At 44.3% G+C, this 11,255-nt stretch overlaps 1 protein-coding gene and 1 pseudogene across 4 annotated transcripts in view; one reads left to right on the top strand and one right to left on the bottom strand.

Annotated features, from left to right (window-relative positions):
* NMNAT1 (nicotinamide nucleotide adenylyltransferase 1) overlaps positions 1-11,239 on the bottom strand; it is a 30,842-nt gene extending 19,603 nt beyond the window's left edge. For 2 of the 4 annotated variants that reach the window (XM_028108160.2, XM_088022617.1), the window contains exons 1-3: positions 11,163-11,239; positions 10,772-10,961; positions 10,145-10,268 (exon numbers count right to left, since the gene is read on the bottom strand). The gene's annotated coding sequence lies outside the window, so the exon portion shown is untranslated. Of the gene's footprint in view, positions 1-10,144; positions 10,269-10,743; positions 10,962-11,162 lie in introns of all 4 variants that reach the window. The other 2 variants (XM_088022618.1, XM_028108158.1) reach the window with 2 other exon arrangements.
* On the top strand, positions 5,250-6,343 carry LOC114213135 (RWD domain-containing protein 2A pseudogene; annotated as a pseudogene).
* Positions 11,240-11,255: the final 16 nt, after the last annotated feature.

Genomic DNA, 11,255 nt, shown 5'->3' on the forward strand with positions numbered 1-11,255 from the left:
ACAAGAGGCAACATATGTGATGGTGAAAGTACTGGCTTTAGAGACAGAGGGAGGCCAGCTGAAACATTGACTCCACAACGACAGGAGCTACCTAACCTCTCTGAGCTTCCTGCTCCTCATTTATGAAATGGAAATAAGGGGCGCCTGGATGGCTCAGTCAATTAAGCATCTGACTCTTGATTTCGGCTCAGGTCATGATCTCAGCGTCGTGAGATTGAGCCCTGTGTGAGGCTCCACGCTCAGCAGGGAGTCTGCTTGGGATTCTCTCTCTCCCTCTGCCCCTATCCACCCCCATGCTCTCTCTCTCTCTAAAGTAAATAATCTTTTAAAAAATCAAATCTAAAGTGGAGATAAAAAAAAAAACAGGCTTCAGTTTTGCTAAGGTTTAAATGAGATAATAGAATTGTGAAAAAAGCAGAGTTCTTATAACCAGTAATGCCAATAATAAGAACACTGCCCACGTCAAAGGAAACCTTAGCTTGGCTACGTTTTGAGCATCTGTGTCCCACAGGAGGGAAGCGAGGAAACATCCTCTATTTAGGTTTGCATTCAAGAATGTTTTTCCGAGATAACTACACCCAGTAAATGGATGCTGTTCTGTTGTCCTTCTAGGGTTTACTGTGCTGCTTACGCATATGGAACCAGTTCCACAGGCACTCAAGAGGATGTTTGCTCTATTTGGTGTGGGATCCTTCGGCGAAGGAGCCTGTACCATGGTGTTAACAGTTTTGGCAAATGACTGTGTGTGTTTCTAAATACTGAATTTCTCAAGGGCTCATCTTAATCTGAAAGCATGTCTATATATAATATACCATTAGTCTTCAATATTTATTTTCTCCTCACACTAAAAATAGAGATATGTAGAGACAGAATTCCTAATTAGACACATGTCACAGTTAAAACATTTCACCAGGGGAAGTTTAAAAATTCCATGAGAGATTTTTCTTTTTGTGGGTGAATTCCACTTTACTAGCCTTTGAAAAAAAAGAAAAAAGATAAGCTATCAATCAACAGTGCAAGCGCTGGCCTGCTTTTGGTGCAGGGAGCAGCAAGCCTTCCATCTCTTGCTAAGCCGGTGCCATTGTTTAAATCCTTTGGCAAAAATGTTGTAAATACAGGTTCCAATCAAAAGATAAGTATTCCTCACAGTGCTTTTTCCTCCCAAATATAGGAAAAAACGACCCCTGAACTTTACTACTTGTCTGTGCTGCTGTCAGTGAGCAGCTTGGTTTCTACAGGTAAGCAAAACTTTCCAAGTAACTTATCCTTGTCAAAGGCTTCAAGGAAGTACCTGCTCAGCTAGGGTTGTCACAGTGTAAGGAGGAAGCCCTGGTTCCTCCTAAAGCAAGAGCTCCAAGAAGCAAAGGAGTAAAAAGCCATCCTTTTCACATGATTTTCCATCCATTTAATTAGATCCCATTCATCCTGCAGTGCTTTTCTCGTGCCTGGGGCTGAGTTGGCTGGCCAGTGCGGCCTGCACACAACCAGACACTAGACCAACGGTCTGATGCTGACACATGAGCCCTCTAGTCTCGGCTTCACACAGATGTCTTCGGCAGGTGAGCCTGTCCCAGCAGCACTGCCCCCTGACCGCTGCCGGAGCAGGAGCTCCTCTCCTACCCTGCTGCTCCTGAGTGAAATGGTCAGCTGACATCAGAACTACGACAACAGGAAGCACATCAAAACCAGTCATCTGAAAGTTGTCTTTAAATATCGATTAGCACTGACAATCGATAAAAAGGAACAGTTCAACCCAAATCACTGGATTGACATCACAACCAAATTCACCCCAAATAAAGATACTCTATTAAATACTTTCAAGATTATGACACTGACTTTCTGAACCTCCTTTTTTGTTTCATGAAACTATTATCATCAGCTGGATGGTAGCTACAGAAATAAGCACTGAAAAGGAAGAAGGAAAATATAAATCTTAGTAATGAACAAAGGTTTAGATTTAGTTTTAAGAGGATACAGTGATTCAGATGGTATATTTGAACAATTTGTTCTTTAAAAATGTAGTAGGAAATTTTAGAGTAAAAATAACCAAAATCTCCTCCATACGGGTGACAACAATCTTCTGCATCATGACAGTCAAGGTTGTCTAGAGAAAATAACTAATTGATCCACATAATGTTCGTCTTCTTGCTTTTCCTGTGTGTATTCACAGATTCTGAGGTATTTTAAGTAGGAGCTAGTTAATCACAGATGCTCTCAACGTTTTTAGAAAGTGAAGACAACTCTATTTCTTGAGGAAAAGAACTATCTATTGGCAGGAGGATCAAATTCAATATAAACATCTCCCAACACATCTATGACAGGCACAGACCTTCACAAGTGGGAATGACTGTTCTCCACCTGCTTCTCTATTCAGGGGGCACCTGTCAGAGGAAAAGTTACCTAACAAACACACTATATATCCAGCTCACTGACATTTCTGAGGGCTTTCCACATCTCAGACATAGTGCTGAAATTTATGAATCAGAAATCTGATTGGGGGAGGTGGGGCACCTGGGTGGCTCAGTCAGTTAAGTGTCTGCCTTGGGCTTAGGTCATGACCCTGGGGTCCTGGGATCAAGCCCCACATTGGGCTCCTTGCTGAGTGAGGAGCCTGCTTCTCCCTCTCCCTCTGCCCCTCCCCACCACCTCTGCTCTCTCTGGCTTGCTCTCTCTCTCTCTCACTACCTCAAATAAATAAATAAAATCCTTAAAAAAAAAAAAAAGAAAGAAAGAAAGGAAGGAACCTGATGGGGGCGCCTGGCTGGCTCAGTAGAGCATGCAACTCTCAATTTCTGGGTCATGAATTCAAGCCCCACCTTAGGGTTAGAGAGTACTTTAAAAAATAAAATTAAGGAGCACCTGGGTGGCTCAGTTGCTTAAGCAACGAACTCTTGGTTTCAGCTCAGGTGATGATCTCAGGATCATAAGACAGCCCCGCATTGGGCTCCACACTCAGCAGAGTTGGCTTGGATTTCTCTCTCCCTCTCTCTCTGCCCCTCCCTGCTGCATGCGCCCTCTCTCAAATAAATAAGTAAATCTTTTAAAATAAATAAATTAATTAATTACATTTTTAAAAAATCTCCAAATCCTCAGCACCTGGCTGGCTCAGTTGGTAGAACAAGAGACTCTTGACCCCGGGTTGTGAATTCAAGCCCACAATGGACATAGAGCTTACACTAAAAAAAATAAATAAAATAAATAAATAAATAAATAAATAAATAAATAGCATATATACCCCAGAAAGAAATGAAATATGTATGCTAACTAGCATACATACATAAATAAAAACTTGGAGGGGCCCCTGGGTGGCTCAGTCAGTTAAGCAACCAACTCTTGATTTCGGTTCAGGTAATGATCTTGGGGTCCTGGGATCAAGCCCCTTGCTGGGTCTGAGGGGAGTCTGCTTGTCCCTCTGCCCCTTCCCCCGCCTATGCTCTCTTTCTCTCTCTCTCAAATAAATAAATAAAATCTTAAAAAAAAAAAAGTTACCATGGAACTACTGGAATACTGTTTTCAGGGTCTTTCCACCCTCAAATGTGATGTTAGGGAGACTGGATTTTATCCCGTAAGGAATGGGGATATATTCACGGATTTCAACAGGAAGTAATGTACCGGTGAACTTTAGAAATAATTCTCATGTATTCATCATAGTTTAGCAAATTTTTTTAAAACTTTTTATTTATTTATTCATGAGAAACAGAGAGAGAGAGAGAGAGAGGCAGAGGGAGAAGCAGGCTCCCAAGGAGCAGGGAGCCCCATGCGGGACTCGATCCCAGGACCCTGGGATCATGACCTGAGCCGAAGGCAGATGCTTAACCATCTGAGCCACCCAGGCGCCCCTTAGCAAATATTTCTGAACAATCACTTTGCTGTAGATGCTGGGAATATAAAGCAGTAAATGAAACTGTCAAAATTCCCGATCCACACTGGAGCTTATATGCCAGTGTCGGGAGACAAACAATAATCAAAATAAATACACATATACTCTGTATATTAAATAATGTGGCTGTGAGAAAAACAAAGCAGGGCAAGAGGTTAAGGAGAGGTGGGATTCTAAGTAGGGTGCTCAGCAAAGGCCCCAACGAGTGACATCTGAGCAAAGAATTAAAAGAGGCAAGAGTGAGCCATGCAGATTTCTGAAGGAAGAATGTCATAAGCAAAGGTAACCATGAAAAATCAGAAGTATGCCAGTCATGCTCCAGGAACAGAGAAACCAGAATGGCTGAGTCAGAGTTCACAGACAGAAGGTGGAGCAGATGTAGTCAAAGAGGTGAAAGAGAGCCACTGTGAGGTTTTGAGCAGAGAAGTGACATGGTCCAACAGATTTTTAAAGGATCTTTTCTGGCTGTTGAAGTTGAGAACAGAACGTAGAGAGAAATAAGGGTGGGAGCAGGGAGACCAGACAGGAAGCTACTCCAGTCAACCAGGTGAGAGCTGATGCTGACTTGGACCAGGGTGGCAGCAGCAGAAGTGTGACAAGGCACCAGAGTCTGGAAATAGCATAAATGGAGAGCCAATGTGATTGCTGAGGAATGGAATGTGGGCTGTGAGAAAAAGAGGAGTCAAGGACAACTCCAAAAATGTCTGGCCCAAGCAACTGAAAGAAGAGAGTCACCTTTAATTGAGAACAGAAAGATGGCCATGGAGGAGGTTTAGGGGAGAAGATCTGTAGTTCAGTTTATACAGAAGTTACATTTGGGAGGTCTATTAGCTATCCAAGTGGTCATGGTAAGTAGGCAAATGGAGAACAGAGCCACGTTCAGGGGAGAAGTACAGACTAGAGATTTACTAGCAATTTGGGGTCATCTGCATATAGATGGTATTTAAAGTCACAAGACAGGATGACATTACCTAGACAGGGAGTGAAAACAGAACGGGCAAGTATGGGCATCGCCTGGGGGCTGGTTAGAAATGAAGAATCACAGGCCCTACCCGAGGACTGCTGAATCAAAATCTGTGTCTTAACAAGATCCCCAGGTGATCTGTATGATTCTTTAAAGTTCGCAAAGCACTGCTTTGGAGCACTCCGTTGGTTCAGAGGAGAGACAATGAAGGGTAGTAACAGGAGGGATGATGTCAAGTGTTTACAAGTGGCTGAATGGAGGAGAGAAGCAAATGCAGGCAGAAGGAGGAGATTTCTGACTCAAGTGACGGGGTAGATGGTGTGCCACTAGCTGACAAAGAATAGTAGAGGAAATGTGAGCGGATCATGTGCAGCTCGCGCCTGCGGAACTGCGGATCCCGGTTCTGAGAGGGCTTGGGGCTGTTTCCTTTGAATGACCGGGAAGGCTGTCGGTGCGTAGCGTTCCTGCAAAACTGCTTCCACGGAAAGGGACCTTCGGGAAATTTCTCTGGACACTGCTGAAATTAACAAACCTAGTGCTCCTGGGCCTTTCCAGTTTTCCTGGCAGGTGGATTTCGAGGCAACATGTCTTCTTCAATGAAAGAATGCCTGCAGCTTCAGCTGCTAGAGATGGAAATGCTGTTTTCTATGTTTCCTAACCAAGGAGAAGTAAAACTTGAAGATGTAAATGTCCTGACGAATATAAAGCGATATTTGGAAGGCACAAGGGAGGCGCTGCCGCCAAAAATCGAATTTGTGATTACCCTCCAGATTGAGGAGCCCAAGGTGAAAATTGATTTGCAACTAACCATGCCTCACAGCTACCCCTATGCAGCATTGCAGCTATTTGGACGGTCGTCTGAGCTTGACAGACAACAGCAACTACTTCTCAACAAAGGTCTCACTTCTTATATAGGGACTTTTGATCCAGGTGAGCTCTGTGTATGTGCGGCAATCCAGTGGTTGCAGGACAATAGTGCCTCCTATTTCCTGAACAGAAAGCTTGTTTACGAACCATCTACACAAGCAAAGCCAGTCAAGAACACATTCCTCCGAATGTGGATCTACAGTCACCACATATATCAGCAGGACCTAAGAAAAAAGATTTTGGATGTCGGGAAAAGGTTAGACGTGACTGGATTTTGCATGACAGGAAAGCCGGGTATAATCTGTGTGGAGGGCTTCAAAGAGCACTGTGAGGAATTCTGGCACACAATTAGGTATCCCAACTGGAAACACATTTCCTGTAAGCATGCTGAAAGTGTCGAAACTGAAGGAAATGGAGAGGATCTGCGCCTTTTCCATTCTTTCAAAGAATTACTCCTTGAGGCCCATGGTGACTATGGATTAAGGAATGACTATCACGTGAATCTGGGCCAATTCTTAGAATTTCTAAAAAAACACAAAAGTGAGCATGTGTTCCAGATACTATTTGGTATTGAAAGTAAAAGTTCAGACTCCTAGGAAGCTTAATTAAGAGGCCTATGCTTATAATTTCACTAAGGCAGTATTTCTGTTAATAAAACCAAAATAAAAGGGCCAGTGGCTGTTTAGCATCCTCTGTGAGACAACTAGCCCCCAAATTTTTACCTGGTAATGAAACACAAAGGCCTTTTAACTTTATAACAGTGCAATTGTGATGTTATCTCTATGTTCTTGTGTTAACTGAAAACTAAGTGTAAATTAATAAAAACAGTCAATTAAAAAAAAGAATATTAGAGGAAATGTGGAGGGAAGGCATACAGAAGCTACTGTTTTATAGGTGTTGAGTTTGAGGCACACACTGGACATCCAGGTAGAGATCTTGCAGGCAGACAGACACAGAGAGAGAGAGACTAGAACCCAGAGATTTTTTTTTTAAAGATTTTATTTATTTATTTGAGAGAGAGAGAATGGAAGAGAGAGCGCATGAGAGGGGGGAGAGTCAGAGGGAGAAGCAGACTCCCCGCTGAGCAGGGAGCCCGATGCGGGACTCGATCCCGGGACTCCAGGATCATGACCTGAGCCGAAGGCAGTCGCTTAACCGACTGAGCCACTCAGGCGCCCTAGAACCCAGAGATATTAAACACTATCTTCATTGAGATATCATGATTAAGAGAAGGGTTTTTTTTTGAAGAATAAGACTATTGCTAGGTTGGGGAAGTCACAGAAGCTTCAAGAAAGTGAATAATTGATGGAGGAAGGTCCTCAGGGAGACTACAGAGAAAGGATTTTAGGTACAATGTAAAAGGATGGCTTAAAAATACTGGGGAGAAGGGCGCCTGGCTGGCTCAGTCAGTGGAACCTGCAACTCTTGACCTCAGGGTCATGAGTTCAAGCCCCAGGTTGGGTGTAGAGTTTACTTAAAAAAACAAACAAAAAAACAGGGATATCTGGGTGACTCAGTCAGTTAAGCGTCTGCATTTGGCTCAGGTCATGATCCCAAGGTCCTGGGATCGAGCCCTATGTCGGGCTCCCTGCTGGGCGGGGAGTCAGCTTCTCTGTTTCCCTCTGCCCCTCCCCCCGCTCCTGCTCTCTCTCACTCTCTCTCTCAAATAGAAAATCTTTAAAAAAACAACAAACAAGGATGCCTGAGTGGCTCAGTTGGTTAAGCGACTGCCTTTGGCTCAGGTCATGATCCTGGAGTCCCAGGATCGAGTCCCACATCGGGCTCCCTGCTCGTCGGGGAGTCTGCTTCTCCCTCTGACCCTCCCCCCTCTCATGCTCTCTCTCACTCTCTCTCTCATTCTCTCTCTCAAATAAATAAAATCTTAAAAAAAACAAAACAAAAAACATTAAAAAATAAAAATAATGGGAAGAGATGAAAACATATGTCCACACAAAGAATTATATGGTTTGGCTTTATACATGATAGCCAAAAACTGGGAACAACTCAATTGTGAATCAAGAGATGAATGAATAAATGAATGAATGAATAAGCAAAGTCGGTACAGCCATATAACAAAATACCATGGAGCAATAAAAAGGAACAACTGATAAAAACAACATGGACGAATCTCATTATTTTGAATGAAAAGATCCAGATACAAAAAGGCACACACCGGGGTGCCTGGGTGGCTCAGTCGTTAAGCATCTTCCTCCGGCTCAGGTCATGATCCCAGGGTCCTGGGATTGAGCCCCACATTGGGATTCCTGCTCGGCGGGAAGCCTGTTTCTCCCTCTCCCACTCCCCCTGCTTATGTTCCCTCTCTTGCTGTGTCTATCTCTGTCAAATAAATAAAATCTTGAAAAAAAAAAAGAATGTGGCTTTAAAAAAAAAAAAGGCACACGGGGCACCTGGGTGGCTCAGTTGGTTAAGCAACTGCCTTCGGCTCAGGTCATGATCCTGGAGTCCCAAGATCGAGTCCCGCATCGGTCTCCCTGCTCAGCAGGGAGTCTGCTTCTCCCTCTGACCCTCCCCCCTCTCATGTGCTCTCTCTCTCTCATTCTCTCTCTCAAATAAATAAATAAAATCTTAAAAAAAAGGCACACACCATGTGATTCCAGTTATATGAAATTTTAGAATAGATTATTTCATCTATAATGATAGAAGGTAGATCAGTGGATGTGTAGGGTCAGGAAATTGACAGAAGCGGGGCAGAAAGCTGTAGGGTTCCTGCTTATGGTATCCTCATTTAGTCTTGTGTGCTCCTCACTGAATGGCAATACCTTCATTGATTCTCTTTGGATGGACCTGTTCCTTATAAATATACGTCTAATTATGCTTATTTAACTGAAATGATGATGACGATGATGACTAACATTCACTGAGTTCTTCCTGTGTGCTCGGCAATAGGCTAAGCACTCATACAATCTGTACAACACTCCAATGAAGTTGGTACTATTACTATCTCCTTTTTTAAAAAAGATTTTATTTATTTGAGAGAGAGAGAGAGAGACGGAAAGCGCACGTGCAGAGACAGGAGCGCATGAGCTGGGGTGGGGCAGAGCGGCAACCAGACTTCCCTGCTGAGCAGGAGCCTGATGCTGCTAGATCCCAGGATCCTGAGATCATGACCTGAGCTGAAGACAGACACTAAACCCACCAAGCCACCCAGGCACCCCTCTCCTTTTTTTTTTTTAAGTTTATTTATTTATTTTTTTAGTAATCTCTACATCCAATGTGGGGCTCAAACTCATAGCCCTGAGATCAAGAGTTGCATGTCTTTCTCACTGAGCCAGTCAGGCACCCCTACCATCCCTTTTTTTAAACAAACATGAAAAAACTAAAGCTGAAAGAGATTGATTAACTTGCTCAGGATCTCATAGTTTGTCTAACAACCTTGACACTAAAACTTCATGGTCTTAACCATGACATAAGACTTACAATGGTACAAGCTATCTACTGGTTGGCATTTAAAAGAGATCCACATGTTCAGAGAGCCTTTGGCTCATGTGCTTCTTATTAGCCACTCAAGCTTCATCTGCCCCAGCATCTTCCCTACCTCGTTGGAGCAACCTGCACTCGCTGGGCTTCCATCCCAAGTCCAAGTCAAAATGTCCTAAAATCCTCCAGCTGTCAAACAGTACTTATCCCAGTTATGACTCCCAGCTCTGAGGTTATTTCCCCCATGCTCTCTCCAGTGACTAGCTACCTAACATGTTATTCCTATCTTCCCAGTTTCTTCTCTTCCCTCACCAACCCCTCCAAAGCCTTGTTTTTGTTTGAGAACTGGAACCCAAACCAATTTCTCTTACTTATGCACTAGGAATACTTTTTCATTATCCGTTAAATCGAAACAAGAACCCAAGGAACACCCTCAGCATAGAAGTGCTGAATCATATCAAGTCACTGAGAAAGAAGAGCAGGCAAACAGAATGCATGGATCAGGTGAGGCCTGTCCTCCACAGCTCCTATGATTGCACACACTAAAACCAACACAAATGCCTGAATAGATCATATTAGCATCCTCAAAATTAAGGGAAGTAGGGGCGCCTGGGTGGCTCAGATGGTTGGGCGTCTGCCTTCAGCTCAGGTCACGATTCCAGGGGCCTGCCCAGAGTAGGGCTCCCTGCTCAGAGGGGAGTCTGCTTCTCCCTCTCCTTCTTCCATTCCCACTGCTTGTGCTCTCTGGCTCTCTCTGTCAAATAAATAAATAAAATCTTAAAAAAAAAATTTAGGGGAAGTACACTATGAGCAAATATGTATTTAGCAAGTTCTTCCAATGGTGAAACAAAAAAGTGTATTTTTCAGTTTTGTTTTGTTTGGCACTGACCCTATTTGTCACCGGGAGTTCGGCATTTCTCAAAGCCTTGACCCGTCCACACGCATTCACATATCAAAAATTAGAGATGATTACATTAACATAGCAGTCCACTTACTTTCACAAAGGAAACTCTGTGAACACGAAGCGTTTTGCAAGGTAGGTTACTGGAACCATTCCAACTGTGCCAACAGCTTCTCGAAGTTGGGCTGCCACAGCGGTTTCACATCCAAACTGTGACTCTGAAAAACAACGTATCGTAGTAAGTACGAAATCCTACAATTCGAACTGGCAGAAGTAATTCTCTCTGGCAGACTCCTACGGTAACTTTAGTTGGAAGTCTGTTTGGGGTGGCTGGAAGAGAATTAGCCTGAAAGGCAACATCTCTGAAACAATTTTGCCGTCAACCCCGATGTTGTCTTGGGGACTACGGACTCAAGGAGCGGGGCTGGGAACAGCTGGTAAAAGGGTTTCCGCCCAGGGTCTCAGTAACTTTAAAAGAGCTGCCCAACAGCTAGTAGTGTCCTCAAGGGGCCGTGAGCGTCAAACCGCTTCCTGGGAGGCGGGTCTCGTCTTTATGGATTTGGAAAGACAGATTTCCGAGGAAAGAGAAGTCCTTCAGAATGGAAAACTTCCTTCTCCGACCCCCCCCCACCTCCGCCAAGCTCAAGTAGCCTCTACAAAGGGATTTTTTTTTTTTTCCCCAAGGTGAATCACCTGTTCAGAGGGCCAGAGGAAAAATTACCGAGGATTTGGTTCCACAGAAAGATGCAAAGAGGGCGTCTGGGTGGCTCAGATGGTTAAGCATCTGCCTTCGGCTCAGGTCATGATCGCAGGGTCCTCGGATCGAGTCCCGCATGGGGCTCCCTGCTTAGCGGGGAGCCTGCTTCTCCCTCTGCCAATCTCTCTCTCTGTCTCTTATGAATAAATAAAATCTTTAAAAAAAAGAAAGAAAGATGGAAAGAATGAAGGGGCAAGTCTCCTTGCCCCAAACTGGAATATGACCTTGCCTCGGGGACCGTTATATCTGCCTCTCAAAGGCTCCACCATCTTGGACTGCCCCATGCTTGCGACAGAGTCCTGCGCTGACTCCCCTAGAGACTGGTTTCTCAGGGGGTTCGGGCCAGAGGGCTTACCACGTCCTCAAAGTCGACCGGCCCGAGGCCCGCCGGAGACGACCCGCAGCCCGGACGCCAGACGGGGAACACCCCTGGCTACATTCTCATTGG

The sequence above is a fragment of the Eumetopias jubatus genome, unplaced genomic scaffold, assembly GCF_037043125.1.
Source record: "Eumetopias jubatus isolate StellerSeaLion01/CBP00866 unplaced genomic scaffold, mEumJub1_p1.0 scaffold_4, whole genome shotgun sequence".
Lineage (NCBI taxonomy): Eukaryota > Metazoa > Chordata > Mammalia > Carnivora > Otariidae > Eumetopias > Eumetopias jubatus.